Source organism: Cyanistes caeruleus, chromosome 5 (assembly GCF_971803275.1).
Source record: "Cyanistes caeruleus chromosome 5, bCyaCae1.hap1.1, whole genome shotgun sequence".
NCBI lineage: Eukaryota > Metazoa > Chordata > Aves > Passeriformes > Paridae > Cyanistes > Cyanistes caeruleus.
Window position 1 is genome coordinate 59,369,057 of NC_141705.1, and position 17,231 is coordinate 59,386,287.

The 17,231-nt window shown below is 36.8% G+C and overlaps 1 protein-coding gene across 5 annotated transcripts in view; it reads right to left on the bottom strand.

Moving 5' to 3' along the window:
- The window catches only part of LRBA (LPS responsive beige-like anchor protein), a 367,479-nt gene that overhangs the window by 332,613 nt on the left and 17,635 nt on the right, over window positions 1-17,231 (bottom strand). The gene's annotated exons all lie outside the window — the stretch shown is intronic.

The following is a 17,231-nucleotide window of genomic DNA, read 5'->3' on the forward strand; positions in this document are numbered from 1 at the left end:
ATTTTTTTGAATAATGTAGCCTTTGAACTGATGTATAGTCTTTCCTTGCACTTTAGCATGATTTGGTCTCCTGTGTCGCACAGTACATTTTTCAAAATTCTCCAATTCAACGTATTTTAAGTACTATGCTGAGCTGCATAAACAATCTTTATAGCAACCCACAGGGTGGCATAACGTTTTCTTTCTTCAGCATGTAAAATTAAGTACAAGCTTACAGGAATGGTTTTAAAGGGCAGCATTCAAATACATCCTCACAAATTTCAGATTTTGCCAGTTATATCCACTTTCAAAAATATATATAAACTAAACCAATAGCTCAAGCTTCTCAGTAAAATGGTTCTACATTTAGCTGATTGAGAACTGGGAGAATACAGAAATTTTTGAATATACATGCAAAGAGTGTATTTTCCCCCCCTTAGAAAATTAAACGAATGAGAAGTCAACATAGTAGTGCTAATTTTTAGTATAAAACAGCACTACAACACTTCTAAATAAAACCAAAGACAATTTAAACACACTTAACTTTTCTTTGCAGTGAAGTGATGTGAGATATGAAATAAATGGTTCACTGTTTGGGTGAACATCTACCAAACTACTGCATGCAGAAAATAGCTCAGAATAGAATAAACAGTCAAGCACCACTTTCCTGAAAGAACGTGATCTAGGTTATTTATTAACTAATTTAAATTATTTCTCCCACTAACAGATATAAAATATTTAGAAAGCTTGCAAGACAACCCAAGAAAAAATATTTCCATGACCTATAACACAAAAAGAAGAAACCAAGTCCAAAATCAGCATTTCTCCTGGAAAAGCCAAATTTGCTATACTTGGGAGAACCACAGGGCTGGATCTTCACATTTTTATCTCAAACCTCCAAAAATGTCTTCACTTCTATCATTTCCTCATCCTTCTGGTTCTAGATAAGTGACACATCAAGTAATTGCTTTGTTCCCCAAAGCCAGAACGAAGGACTATTAACCAAACTGTGACCTCCCTTTTCCTCAGGATGATGACTTTGTAATATCAGAATTGTTTCTTTATTATGTCCAAAACAAGGAGTATGAACACCTATCCCATGAAGAAAAAAAAAAAACCAAACATTCAAACAGGCTGGTTCAATCTCAGTGAATTTTTTTTAAGTCCATGCTTAATAAGAACCTGCAAAGCTGTACATTTATAATAGTGTTTGCCTACGTTTATTCTTATTTTCCACCAAAGAAATAAACCACCTCCCTGACTCCATCCCCTTTCACATACTCAGAAATATATTTCACATATTCAGAAACTCATTGAATTAAGATGATTGAAATTTCTTGATTATCAAAAATAAATGCCAAAAATATGGGAAGCATAAGAATTAAAATCTCTTTGGGGTAAGAGACTCGTAGGAACATGGATGATTCCAAGCTGGTCAGATTCCAAGGGTACACAATAAACAGGAAAATGCAGCACCATGATACACATTCATGACGTGATAAAAAGATGGCTATGATTTGGAAAGGCTTCTACAGAACAGAAGAAGAAAAACATTGGGAAAGAGAGTAATTCAGACATACTAACTTCCATGCATTCTCTTCCATCTCTAACACACCACCTAGGGTGGAGAACATTAAAATCTGAGAAGATTAAGCAGGAAAGCCTGTTGATAGTTTGGATAAGTACATCAAATAGTGACGTTAGCATTAATGTCAAGTCAATCAAACAGGGCTTGGGCCCAGAGAGGCTAATACGGAGGGCAAGAAAGGGGCAGAAAAAGCCTGGATATTAACTTTTTTCTTCATTATATTGCTACTGTATCAACCATAATGCACTAGAAAAACTAGAAAAAACAAAAAATGCTTTAAGTGAAATGATTAGCAAAGTTAAATTCTATCCTACAGAAACAAACTGGGGGGAGAGGGGAAATCTACATTTCTTCTATCTAACAATTTCAATTTCTTGCCCATGTAGGTACATACATGGTGTATGGGCTTCTTCCCAATAGAATGAGGTGGGGAGGGAAAAACAACTTTAAAATACAATTATGCTGTAATCAATGATTCCTTATTTACCCTAGCTAATAATCCAGTATTTTCACTCTACTTGCAAGCATTTTTATGTCATATTAGTTCATTAACATTAGATCAGTTTCTAGCATGCAGTTGAAGGCCCAGTGAAAACAGAGTAATGCAAGGAAGAATTATCTCTACACAATGTTTTTACATATGGGGGCTGGGGAACAGCTCTATTTTCTTTTGTGTTTAATCTACTTTGAAAAGAGCCATTAAATATCTTTTAAGTACATACCAAAAACTGCAAATCAGTATCTTATAAACTCTCCAAACAGTGGCTAAAGGTGTATTTACAACACATGGCAGTTTCCCTTTTTTGACCTGTATTATATGTTTCAGTAGATGTTACCACAGAAAATACCTAAATCGAGCTGTAATTCCCATCTTCCCAGTACCTGTATTAACAGCTTTAAATTCACCTTTTGTTTTAATTATTTTTTTTTCAGTTTGCCTTAACCTCTGATCCTGTTTAAGACATACAAGGTATGACTATGAGAGATCATTTAATAACATGCAAATTTGTAGCTCCATACAGGAAATGAAATATCCTAAATCTTTAAATCACATCAGATTCATATGTGCATTGAAAGCAAATAAATCATTTAAACCACGATACAGAGAACCTTTTTAAATTTGCATTTATCTACAGTAAATACTGCCATGTTCTTTAATAGCTTGCTAGTGCAATCTTAGCAAACTAATGATTTATGGTTTTGACATTTTAAAAATCAGAAATCTGTCATTTTATGACACCCAGTAGAAAGTCCGCTGGAGTTAGAGTTACATTACTCTGAATTCAAACTCAGATACATGAAACATACAGTTATCAAGAGTCCATTTCATTATTCCAGTACTTCTCTCCCTAGCTACATGTCTTAAAGTTATCTAATGTTTTTCTTGAAATAATAATAGGTTTGTTGGTTGTTTTTTTTTTAATTTTCATCAAATAAGATACCATTTACATCACTTCTGGAAATATCACCCATCAGCAAACAAACCAAACCTGCTGCACACTACCAAGCTGCACAGGTCTGCCTCATGCGCTACCTTAAGGTACCTTTCCTCAAGGAAACGGCCCAAAAGAGAGCATTTCTAATACCACATTAATCAACAAGTCCAGAGTGGGAAACAAACCCTACAGTCAGAACAGCTTTACAAGGAATTATACCCTGCTTGCATCCACTTCCATCAGTCAGGGCATTTATGCTATAAGCAATTTCTTTTTGCCTATAGGTTAAATCAGGGAAAAAAACCCACTGCCCACCACTGACAGCACACCCGAGCAAATATAGTTAACACTTTATGTATACTTGAAAATAAGGATCCACAGAGAATTTAGACAAGTAGGTTAAAAAGATCAGAGGACTGATTTCCACTGCCAGAGTCTTCTCTGCCAATGGACAGTAACAGAAAAAAACTTCAACCCTGATAATACATTTAGAGACACCTATAAAAACCAAAAAACAATTACCTGAAGCAATTTGCCTAAGCTTTATTGCAATTAAATAATTTCTAACATTCTCTAACATGTTTAGCATTGAACATCTAAAAAAAGTAACAGCCTTCTGCTTTTTTGTTACTTAAATGTGAAATATTACCAAATATATGTTTTCTTTCAACCAAGATGGTGTGCTAAGACAGCCACTATATTTCAACCAGAAAACATTTTGGGATACTTCATTTAAACATTTATTTTACTTATGATTATATTAAATATTGTATTTTTTTCAATTTGGCAAGGGAAATCACTGGTGTAGCAAACCCCTTACAATTATAAAGAAACACAAACAATTACAGAATTTTTCTTGTGTACATCACTTACACTGAACAGAAATACTTCTAAATATACATAGAGATATATATCCATAACGAGTAAATAATGTACAAAACACAGTATTTGAGCTTCTGAAAACTGCAGCTTCCTAAGCTAAGAAAACTATAAGGAATGTAAATAATTCTCAAAGAGTCTCCCAGTGCATCCAAAGAGAGGTATGAGCACCCAAGGAAGACATTCCTCTGGAACATGGAAAGAAAATACTTCTTGAATCATTACTAAAAAAAAAAAAAATTGAAAAGGTTTTATTTTGTCTTTAACTCCTTTTAATTCCTTTTTTTTATTTGTTTTGTTATACTAATACAGCAGCATGCATATAATTTATAAATAATAGCATATATTTTATGGGGGTGAACGGTCACCACCTTTTTTTAGCTAATCGTTTGTGCAATCAAAAACGTTGGAAGACCACTTCCTTAGATGCTAGAGAACATGTCTGTATCCCCTTGTTTTTCTCCAGATCAGAACACCTGTCTGGTATTTAACAGTGGGTTGAGGGAAGGAAGCAACCAGTTTTTACAGAATCTTACGTTCGTATCCTGCAAGTCTCATACAAACGATTCTTCACAGAACTTTACAACTTTTGACTTAAATTCGATATCCACTTTGTGATACTTACAAAGCACATTATTTCAAAAGTGTTTAACAACAGAAGTCTACAAGTAAAAATAATGCTATGAGCTCATTCTAAAAAACATGTTTGAAAGTGTTTTGCTGGCCTGTAGAAACTAAGGGATAACAGCTACGAGTAAAGGAGAAAGGTGAAAGAAACAAAGGAAATAGAAGGAAAATAACAAAACAGAAGATATTCCAGACATGGAACTGCATATCAACAGCAAATAAACTTACAAGGGAAATAAGCCAAAGCTCAAAAGCCAAGAAAGAATACAAGATGAAGAGATGAATCCATTTACTTATAAAGCTCTGGCAGGTTTTATCAGATTTAGCAACCATAATGTTAAACACTTCCTCTCCTCCTGGAACATGCAGGCCCCCTCCCCTGTAGCTCCTCCACTGCCATCACCTTTCACAGCTCAGCAGGCAAATTGCTGGGAATTTCAGCACAACTAAAGGCAGCAGGTTACAAATTCCATCAGAAAGCAAGAACCAGCACATCTATTTCCATCATTTCTGGCACTGCCTCTATCCAGAGCAGCTGGAAAACACCCACCACAGTCTCATGCTCAGAACTGGCAGAGTTTGCTGCCATGGCTGCAGCACACACAGTGATGAGCTGGGATGTAAGGAACACTAAATTGACATGCTACAGGAAATATAACACTCAGCTTGCCCTCTTGCCATTTTTAACATCTTCTGTACTTGCAGTCAACATGGGAAAAACAAGCAGACAACACTGGCTAGAATAGAGGGTGCTTACAATACGTAACAGCCTTTTGTTTATTCTTACCAAGTAATAACTTTTTTTTTTTTCAGATTCTGCCATTCTTTTGTTTAGAGTTTAAAAAAAAAACAGATTACTGGAAACCAGTGTATATTGTTAGTTATATACAATATACTGTATTGTATAATACCAGTGAAATATTGCTAAATCAAAGATTTCTACTAACCAGGAAAAAAAAGTGCCTTTGTGAGAACAGGTACATCAGTAAAGCCTCCACAACTAGACCATTTTTACTTTTATTTCTTTCAATGTCCACAAGGCAATACTGAAAGCATGAACAGAACTGTGACCCTGACATTTAATGTTTGTCACAAGTGGCTTACATTTCTATATTTGCAAAAACATCTTAAAGCTTTCCCTTCTCCCTGATTTGCCACAACACTGTTTTTTGGTTGGTTGGAGTTTTTTTCCTCATGGTATAGAAACTACTATTAGTCTAAGGCTCTACCCCACCCTGATTTCCCTCTTGTCCCTTTTCTCAGCATACAGGCAATGACTGAAACAAATTGTCTCCAAGGAACAGGCACAACAGTACGGGAGAGAAAAAAAATCTCACAAAACCACAAAGAAACAAGGAAGACAAAGACTAAGTGTTGCATACGTTATCACTATCACACTACCACCTACATACACACTTTCCTGTTTACAGTGTTGTGACCAAGGCAATTTTAATTGTTGACCAGAGCTGCAATTAAAATTTGCCCTAAAAAGGCAAAAACAGCCTCAATTAATACAAATTCAAACTACATTCTGTTTCTTTAATTTGGCAATCAAATTAGCAACTGCATATTGTTCAGCAAACCTGGCAAGTCCCTTCCATTCCCTGTGACCAACTGGAGGAAAGTAAAAACCGTTCAATAAAATGGGGTTGAATTACATTTTGAGGCAAGCATTTAGCCAGTAAAGCCAGCATTTGCTTAGGCTTGACCTCTATTTTTAACTTTAAAAAGAATTTTTTTAAAACACCAAATCCAACAGATTTATTAAAAATTCTGTTAAAGACACAGCATTAATGGAGTTCTTACCATTTTTTCATCAACACTGTCACATGTATCTGCACTTCTAAGGCAAAAAGGCTTTTTCTGGAATTTCTACACTTGCAAGGACTCAAGAATTCAGAAGGATGCTTAAACTCTGTCCCACACAAAAAACTGTGAATCAAAACTCAATTATTACCCACAAGTGATAATGCATATAAGCTGAGAAAGGCTACATCCAAACAATGTTCATGAGTTCGTGAAGAAACACAGTGTTTCTTACAACACTTTTTTCCCTGTGAAAAGTGTGATTCAGTGAAGACTAAATCTTGCTTCAGGGAGACAGTGAAGAAAAGAACATCTGCTACTGTGAAAAGCTACTCAACTTGAACACAAAGTATCATTATCAATGGAGAGATTAATGCCATTAAAACAACAGTATAATCTTTTCAAGAAAAATCTACTCTCTTGTTCCATATCCAAATTATTTTTCCTTTTTTCTTTAGTGTTAACAGCCACTGTGTTCCTAATAATTCCTATCAAATTCTGTAAGTAGCAAAGCTCCACAATAACAAAATAAAAAGTAATCACCCTCCTAGTTTCTTAACTTCTTTATCTCTCTCCTATATGAATTGCATTTATTTACTAAAACAAGTTTCAAAGAAAATATAAAGCATCTATCATAGTCATGGATTCTGGGGCTACAAAGGTAACTACAGATTTTACAGATAAAAGAACCTTTGGAAATCACATAGGACTTCAGTATTTTTCATTTAAACAAATAAATAGAAAAATAACTTCATCTTTAAGTAAATAATTTTAATTTAAACTCAAAACCCAGAGATTTAGTGGAGCTTCACTCAGAGGAGCTATTTTGTTCTCTTCTAGTGGCATGTTATCTCTTGCAATAGTTTTGCCAAGCAGATTTGGCACTATGGAGAACCACAGATGCATTCCTCAAGGTTTATCAAATCAAGCTCTTAGAAACAGCATTTCCTGCAGCCTTCAGTGCACATAAATATTTACTTACACAAGAAAGATTTCCCAATACAACAACAGAAGAAGCCACAAAAACCATGAAACAAGAAACAAGTTTCAAGACAACAACCCAATCAACGGTATAAACTGTGGTCTCTCAGGTGTGAAGCCAAAGACCAGCACCAGTATCTGATATTTGCAGTGGGATACGGGAGTATATCACGAAATTTGTGGATACATACGCCTTTAAGAGGAAGACAGAAAAGAAAACCCCTAACAACAACAACAAAAGCCTTTAATCTTAGGGTTTCCTTTAAGCCTACACATTGCCCTTTGTTCCAGTGTAACTTGGAGAACAAAGCCCAAAGAGCATTACTATCTACCACCTGCCCCAGCACTAACACTGGTGGGTACACACACAACCCTCTGCACAGCTTACCACACTTTTCTGAGTAGAAAAACAACTTGAAATTGGCAGCTACAACTTGGTGAGATTAAACAACCATTAACATTACACCAACTTTATACACTGAGCTTTAAAGCTGGTCTTTTTTTGTCAAAGATTAAGTCATATGGCTCTGTTCCAAAGCTCTGGTGTCCTCACAGTGTGTACATTTCTGTGTAAGGCCACCAGTTACTCTCTGTAGTGGGTTGACCCTGGCTGGATACCAGACACACCCAAAAGCCTCTCCATCACTCCCCTCCACAGCAGGACAGGGGAGGGAAAACATAACTAAGGGTTCATAAGTTGAGATAAGGACAGAGGGAGATAATTCACTGAACTGTCACAGGCAAAGTAGACTCAAGTTAAAGACATTAATTGAATTTATTACTAACAAAATCAGAGCACTAGAATGTGAATTAAAATAAGAACTCAAAAACACTTTCCCTCCATTCTTCTCTCCTTCCTAGCTCTACCTGCTCCCCCGCAGGAGGCAGAGGGAGACAAGGAATGGGGTCCTTCTGTAGTCCCCCCAGATATCAAAACCTGCCCACACAAACACAGTACATTCTCACAATTTATATTTCTCTACCCCCCCGCTTAATTTTGCAACCATGTATACAGCTCGCAGTAGCTGTAGTTTTTCCACTCATTCTGTTTCTGCACAGAAAATGTATGTTAAAAGAAAATAATTTCATCAGTAATATTTCTGTTGCTGTTTGAAATTCAGAAAACTCTTCCTCAAGCCAAAATAAATGCAAAAGGAAGCTTCCTGAAACTTCTAGTTCCTAGGTTTTTACGTCACTAGGGATCACAGATAAGTTAGGGTTGGAAAGGAGCTCTGGAGATCATCCAGTCCAACCCCTACAAAGGGTCACCTGGAGTAGGTGACACAGGAACACATCCAGCTGGGTTTGGAAAGTCTCCAGAGAGGGAGAGTCTATCACCTCTGTGGGCAGCTTGTTCCAGTGCTCTGCTACCCTCAGTGTAAGGAAGTTTTCCCTTGTGTGACTTCTGAGTTTATGGCCACTGCTCCTCATCCTGCCACTGGATACAACTGAAAAGAGCCTGGCACCATCCTCTTGGCACCTGCCTTTGTGACATTTATATACATTGAAGAGATCCCCTCCCAGCCTTCTCTTCTCCAGACTAAACAGGCTCAGCTTCTGCAGTATCTCCTCATAAGAGAGATGCTCTGGACCCTTCATCATCATCATCTTCCACCCATCAGATAAGTTAGCACAAAACCACAAATATTTGATGACAGTGGTAAACCTGTCAGATTGTCGTCACATTTTTTCTATGCAGAATAAAATAGGGATAGTTTAAAATGGTTACAAACAAACCTACATCGAACTTGGGATATTCTGCACACAAAATAAAGTCAAGTACACCTATCCAGCTCTGCTGCCTATGCTGGTTCTTCCACACAAGTGAACAGATCAAGCTCATATGCAGTTAGTTTGCAATGTGACAGCAACCACAGTAATGGAATAAAGCAATCACTTCATACATCACATGTGGTGAAATCCACAAAGATCTTTTTTCCTTTTTTAAAAATACTGACAAAAGAGCACTGTACTAGCAGGGAGGGGTACAGATTGCAGAAAATAAGTTCAAAGAAATAAATGTGAACTTCATTCACTTACACACTGTTTGAGATATAAGCAAAACTACAAGGTCTTTAAGCAGGTGTCCTAAAAAGAGAGTCAACTTCATTTATATGGATGATGTAAACAGGATGTAGTACATGAAAACTGATATTACCACTATACTATGAAACTCCTGACTTAATATTCATGTTTGTTCTCCCCATTATAATGATTTATTCAAACTTTAATATGAAAAAAATTCTCCAGCGGACTACAACAAAAAGGACACTCATTCCTACTTCACACATTTCTCAGAACTCAGTCAGTTGTGAGGCTGCAGCCTCGGGGAGGGGTAGGTCTCTTCTCCCAAGTTACAAGCAATGGTACTAAGTTGTGCCAGAGGAGGTTTATATTGGGTATTAGGAAAAATTACTTCACAAAAAGGGTTGTTAAGCACAGGAACAGGCTGCCCAGGGCAGTGGTTGAATCTCCAGCCCTGGAGGAATTTAAAAGATGGGGCACCTGGTACATGGTGGACTTGGCAGCACTAGGTTAACAGTTGAACTTGATGATCTTAATGGTCTTTTATAACCTTAATGATTCTGTGTATTTTAAACAGTCAGAAAATTCTGCCATTTGATTTTTTTTTTTTTTTTACTCTTTAAACTCATGAAAAGCATTCTTTAATTGCCAGTGAAAGATTCCAAATCACTTACTCTACTCCTGCTTAACATGATCCCTCCAAAAACTAAATAGGCTTGAAGTCAAACAAGTCTGATGCCTTCTCTGCTTGTCAAGACAAGAAGCCTTTAATGCTGACAGCTGAGTACAGGCAGGGTGCTTGGAATAGCTGATAGCTGCTGTGTCAAGGAATAACAAAATATTAAATTTCAGGATACTGCCTTCAAAAGTTAGCTATTTTACTACAGTAGTAATTAATTTTAAACAGTTGATTAAGAAAATAATGATAATTTATTGTAACTGGGATAACACTTTCACAACCGATGAACAGGATGTGACTGCTTACTCCAAAACCTACTTTCATCTCAACTACAAGGTATTATATGCATTGTTTGTTTCAAATCACAGAACCACAGTAGAAGAATCAGGTCTTAGTGTAAAGCAAAACTCACACAAGTCCTTTAGCAATCATTTTCATGAAGAGAAGTTTTCTTAATGTAAAACAAACAGCAAGTGCAAAGTATGTGTTTTGATTCTGACAGAACTTTGTAGTTTAAGATTTATGCTTAACAAATTTAAGACTTGTACCATCAGCTCAGTTAAGAGTGGTTTATTCAGAAAATCTGTTTATTCATTATGGACCCACAAGATTACATACAGGAAGCTTCTTGCTTGTCTGTTTCACATTTTTCTTTTTTCCATTTGTATGAAAACGCACATACAAACAATCTTGTTTCTAAGCTGTATGGTATTCCAAGCTGTAAAACATTCATTTCCTCAGAAACACAACTACTGTCTTTTTAGAATTATTACAAAACCTCTAGCTCTCTTTACACTCTCCTATGAGAAGAAAAATACTGATTCCTGGGGAACTGTACTTAAACTTAATTCTCTGGAAATGTACTCTCTTTGAATTGTTCAATATGAGCACAGTATCTGATGAGAAATTAGTTTGTCTGGGCCATGAAATAAAAACACTTTTTGGAATGAAACAACTCTTATAGACATCACTTTTAAGAATTGTCAAAGGTTCAAAATTTGTGTTCTGGTTGTATGAGTTGTAGGCCCACATTCTCCTCATTTATACTGGCCCTACTTTCAGCTGAGCTATTTTTTTCTGACAACAACACAACAATCTCCAGGATTTATTCCATAGTCTATCTTGACTTCTTCCATAATCAGCAACTTCCCTGAAGCACTGCAACATTATTTCTTGTTAAATGAAACATTCCAAAACACGGCAGGAAAACCTGCAAAGGAGAAAACAACAACAGATCTGAAGGCTCAAAGAAAAAGGAATTATTTTTAAAGGACAATGAATAGACTAAGAGTTACAGACCATCGTCTCAGTGAAACAGTATGGTGAGAAGACTGAATCTGAAAGCAAATTCCCCAGGTTTCTCAGAAAGAGGGAAAGGTTATGGGACACAATGGGGTTTCAAGTGAGCAATGCCAGAGTCTGAAAAGGAAAAACAAATACTGTTTTTGTACTATATTATCCTGTATTGTAGAAATACGTACAAAAATCATACCCTGCTTGTACCTGTCCCTTCTGCATACTGGTACTTTCTTATCCTTGTTTCATTCAGCTTTTCCATCAATATTCTTAGAGCCAAAATCTCCTTTACATAGGTTTTCTTGCACAGTGTGGACTAGGGATAGAAAACTATTTGTTGTTAACTTGCCTTTTCATTCTTAAACCTTACCTGATCTTCAGTTACTCAAATACATTATCACAGAATGTCAGAATGGTTTAGGTTGAAAGGAATTCTTAAGATCATTTGGTTCCAAGCCCCCTGCCATGGGCAGGGACACCATCTGCTAGCCACGTTGCTCAACTGAGACCCTATCCAACCTGCCTTTGAACACTTTCAGGGATGGGGCTTCCACTATTTCTCTGAGCAACATCCTCCAGTGCCTCAAAGACGGTCACAATTAAGAATTTCTTCCTAATATTGAATCTAAACCTGCTCTCTTTCCGTTTAGAGCCACTACCCATTGTTCTACCAGTAAAGTTTTGTAAGAAGTCCCTCTCCAGCTCTCTCACAGCCCCTTTGGTACTGAATAAAGGGCTGCACTGAGGTCTCCCAAAGCCTTGCCTTCTCCAAGCTGAACCCCAACTGCCCCAGCCTTTCCCCAAGGCAAAGGTGCTCCATCCCTGACCATCCCAACATAGATGACTCAGCAGCAATAAACAAATGACAGAGCTCTCTCTTTCACCATAACCACCAATTCAAAAATTAGCCAAAAAGATTTTCAGAATCCTCCTTGCTCATCTCTCTCAGCCTCCAGTAGCTACTATACAATGATGCCAAATTACAGTCCAAAATAATTCTTTCTAAAATGTTTGGCCTGTCCATTTTAGTACATCCAGAACATGTGCAAATCCTTTTGTTCCAAGTGAAATTAAATATTCTAAAATGAAAACTTATAATTCCGTTTTCTCAAAGGAAATTCAATTCTGTTTCTCAATTCAATTCTCAATTCAATTCAATTTCTCAAATTCAGCCAAAACTTACTTTTATTTTTTTTCTTTCACCTGAAACCAGAAGAAACCCTGTTTTTCAATAAATACTTGTCTTCTACTTACTCTGGTTTTACTTTTGTCTTTATTGTACTTCTGGTTTGGCCTCTATTTTTTCATCAAGGTGCTCTTCTCAACCACATTCTATGCTGTCCTAACACTGCTTTCAGCTATCACTGATGGAACTGAACACACAGGCAATTGTAACTCAAGTTGCTTACTCAATCAAAGCTATAGTGATTTGAGAAAGAAAAAAAAAGGAAAAAAGCCTATAAAAAACACAGAAGAAACATTGATCACAGCACCATTCACAGAATTTAGAAGGGAGATGATTCCAGAGGAAATAGATTTTTTCCTGTGTTCTCTTGGTCTGATTTAATTTGAGCAGCCTGTACAAAGATTGTCTTTCTACAGAACCAATCCTTGAATACCTCCCTTAGCTCAAGTCATCAGGTTTAAAGCTGCCTTCATTTTCAGAGGCCTGTAATCTCTGCTAATAATACTTAGCAGATACTTTCCTTGAGTGTCATCTTAGTCAATTCTCATACAACCAACTCTTGCTCTCATACCCATCTATCAATATTGACAACTCCTTTCTTGGGAGTTCATCTCTGTCACTTTTGTCCTCTTCCAGATCCCCTCCCAGGTTCTGCAGACCATTCAGGTCACAGTCCTCAAATTAACAATAAAAACAGTCTGAAATAATCAGTCTAAAATAACTCATTTGGTTCTACTGTGCTGCAGTCCACTGCAACTATTTCTGTAAACTTACTTCAAATAGAAGACTCTCCTAACTCCTGCCTCTTATTTTGCTGGGTTTCTCCCCATCTTGCATCTAAAATTACATAGTACACTTTCTGAAAACAGCACTGGGCCTTCGAACAATCAGCCCAGCTCAAAGAAATGCTGGACGAGGATTCGAGCAGCCTGGTCTAGTGAAAAGTGTCCCTGGCCATGGCAGGGGCTTGGAACCGTAAGAACTTTTAAGTCCCTTCCAACCCAAACCATTCTATGATCCTTTCTACCTTAGTTGACAGGAGTTTAACATTTCTCTCTTCTCTCCTTGTTACAGGCTATCTGCATAACTCAAGGAAAAAACAAATCAAACAAATCAACCTCCCCCAGAAGCATTACAAAACAGAACACACTAGCGTAGATTAGTAGCAGAATGTTTTCTGAATAATAAAGAAAACTTGCACAGATCTTAGAAAAAAAATAAAAGACAAATGTGAAAAAAAAAAGGAAATAGAGCAGCACAAAAAGGAGAGGTGTCTAACTTTCCCATCCTTTGACTATTTAGAAACACCGTTTTTACAAAAAAAAAATTTCTTACCATTTGTGCAAACTAGCATCAAATCCATCTGTCCAAAGACAATCAGATATCAAGACTGGTTTTACACACACTTCAAAATAGCACAGTAATGGGTGTTTTTTCAATTAATTCAAAGTATTGTCAGTTGCTTTTTGTTCTTTTTCTTTCTCTTAGGCAACAATGCCAATCACTGCATCCTTACTGGAAAGTCAGAACTATGCACAGATCTGCTGCTACACAGAAACAAGACTGATGAGCACCATCTCATGGGCATTTCAGGTAACAGATTTGAAACAGAAAAAAATAACTTTGTGAATTCTCCAGTACATGGATCTATTTTCCAAAATTAATACACTGAAACTGAGTAACACACAAGCAGAATTTCAAATTTTCAGATGCTCAGATATAAAAATGTGGCTCAAATTAAGGATTTTCCTAAAAATCATTACTGCAAATATATCTGACAGGAACATGTCACATTCACACAGGAAGAATTTTAGAAGTATTTAGCCATAAAAAAATATTTATAAGCAGTTAGGGACATAAAATTAACACCACACCCATCCCAAAGAATCTAGTTTCTGATAGAGGAACTCTAAAATAAGTTTTTATAAAGTAAAATAAGAGCAGTAGCAACAGAACTCTCATTTTCCTGTTATGCATGCACATAATTTTAAAAATAACTTTAAAAGCATGATTACACACTTGTATGTTTTCTTTTCAGCTGTATAATAATTAATGAGGTTCTAAGAGATTGCTTACATCCACTGTAGCAGATCCTAGAATGACTAAAACATGACTCTTTAAAAACAGTCTTGTCTTGAGGGCCACATTACTTGGGAGTACTTGACATTCAACAATACAGCTCCTCTATGGCCTGAAATTTTAGCCAGCAACAGCAATACCTCAGAGAGAACAATCCCTTTCACTTGTCTACTAGTTCAGGTTACAAAGACACTCCTGTTGTAGCTCATGATTTTTATCTTTCTTCAGTTAATTGGGAAGTTTAATACCAAATAAATTTCTGGACAACTAACTTTGCTAAGCACACTTCTGTTAAAATTTTGCTCACTATGGTTTCTGTAAGCTTTATTGGTAAAATATCTAGTTGTAATAGTCACTGTCAAATTACTTTTACTCCTTTGAGTGCTAAATTTTACCAGCCCTGCACATCAAATGAAACTTTACTGTCTTTATTTATTGGACACCAGTTAACTAACAAACCAAGGACCAAAACATAAGATTAATCACAGCACTTCAAGCACCACTGCAGAAATTAGAGAGAATGCAGATTCTGCCAGCACAGGCAAAGCTGCTCCAGGCTAAGCACTCCACTACAAAATCCAGACTGTTAATTCTAGAGCAGCATCATTTTCTGAAAGATATGAATCACTGCTGTGTTCCCCCTGCCCTGAACATAGTCTGGTTCTGGGAAAGGCATGCAATAGAACAGCATGGCTGGCACCTGGAAGAGGAGGCCACAGTTCTCCAGCCACTGTGTCATCTGCCCGCACCACCTTTGCAATCATTCCACCCCAGCTGAGGGTCAAGCCAGATCTAATATTTCAGGCGCAGATCAGGATGACTCCGAGTAAACCTTCCAAGCAAACCTGACAGTGTTTCCTTGGCTTCCTTCCAAAACTCACTCCAGTGATCCCTCTGCACAGCCTCCCCCAGCACAGAGGCTCTTCCAGCTCCCCTCTCATAATGTATTAGCAAATTTGCCAGTCTAGAGCCTCCCAAGATAATAATATGTTATAAATTCCTGTTACACAATTGTCATGTCATGACATGAATCTCCATGAAACAATCAGGATCAAAACAGATGCTTTTTCCCAAGTTTACTTGTACCAGAACAAGTATATCAATTCTCAATCAGCTGAAATAATTCTCCTAGTTATGACAGGAAGCAGTAACCCACCTGTAGAAATTCACCACAGAAGATACTACATTTGGTCATCAACCCTGCCAGCTAACAAGGGTGTCCTGTCTGGTAACAAATATTTCAGCTCCATTCCACAAATCCCATCTCACATCAAAAAATTAACAATAGGGCAAGACACATTTTGTATGAAGCAGAATATAATTATCACAGCCCAGATGTTTCAACATCTTTCCATTCATGACTCAGGCAGGTCTGTACCAACTCAAATATCTTACTCAGGTTTCAAGATTTCTCTAATAAAGATGAGAGATTTCTGCAAGGCCAAACACACAAAGTTCCACCCCATGTATCAAGCCAATTTCATCATCTTTGAATGGGCTTTCATTACAGCAGTGAAATTTCTTCCCTTTACAATCAAAAAATTTATGCATCATTTATTGTAATAAACACAAAAGCCATGCTTTTTAAGTCTACAAGGATGATCTGCATTCCACAAGACTCCATGGAACTAATTTTATTACAGTGTTTCCAACATCTTCAGATCTCTAGCAGAACATCTCATATAAGAAACACTCAGCTGTTTTTAAGTTTTTGCACTGTTAAACTTACTGCCACTCAAACCTAAATGACTGCAAGCTTATTGGCAATTGTTCTAAGATGTCCCCTAATCCACTTTGCCAAGATTTATTATTACACTTAGTCTGCTGATTAACTGCATAAAATATTAGTTGGCCTTATGGTTGATGTTATGCAGGAGGTCACATTAACACATTGATCCCTGGGTCTTGTAATCTATACTTGACACTCTTTCAAGGGATGCTTTTATTGGCAACTGTACACTTTTAAGTGCTATTCCAAGATAAGCCTTTCAGTATCTGAATCTTAGGAGAAATGTTGCTCTTCTCTCAAACATTTGTATCTTTTTTAACACTTGCACTTCCATTATTACAAAACAGTCCCGGCCTTCTAAATGTTTATTTCGGCCACCACAACTATGGCAGAGTACTACACTTCTAAAGCTGGATTGCTCTGCTTCATTGGAATTCTAGTAACTGGTTTCGTTAAACCACATTACAGTTATCTTCTATTTCTGTGTTGTACAACAATTTTTTTTAAAAATACATAAGTGTATCATATCATATACATGTGTATAACATTATAGAGAGAAAGACAGCATCATGTGCAGGTGAACTTCAATAAAAAGCTAAAAATGTCTGCAAAACATTTTTATCTTAAATTCAAAGGGTCTGAAAATAAATACTTTTCAGGTGTAAATTGCTACATCTTAATGTACTAAGTATACAGCAAACAGCTTTATACACTTCCCTGTAAACCTAACTCGGGCTGGTCTCCAAATGTAAACATCCCCACTGTTATCCTGACCGAGTTAATATAAAAACCCAAAGTAAACCCCTCCTCTCTTCCTACTCGCATGACAGGTGAGCACACAATCTGTATTACAGAACACTTCACTTTCTGTAACTGAAAACCAAAGCAAGAAATACAAATACCGGTTTTGGCTTGGCAACCACATCATTTCAGCTCTATCA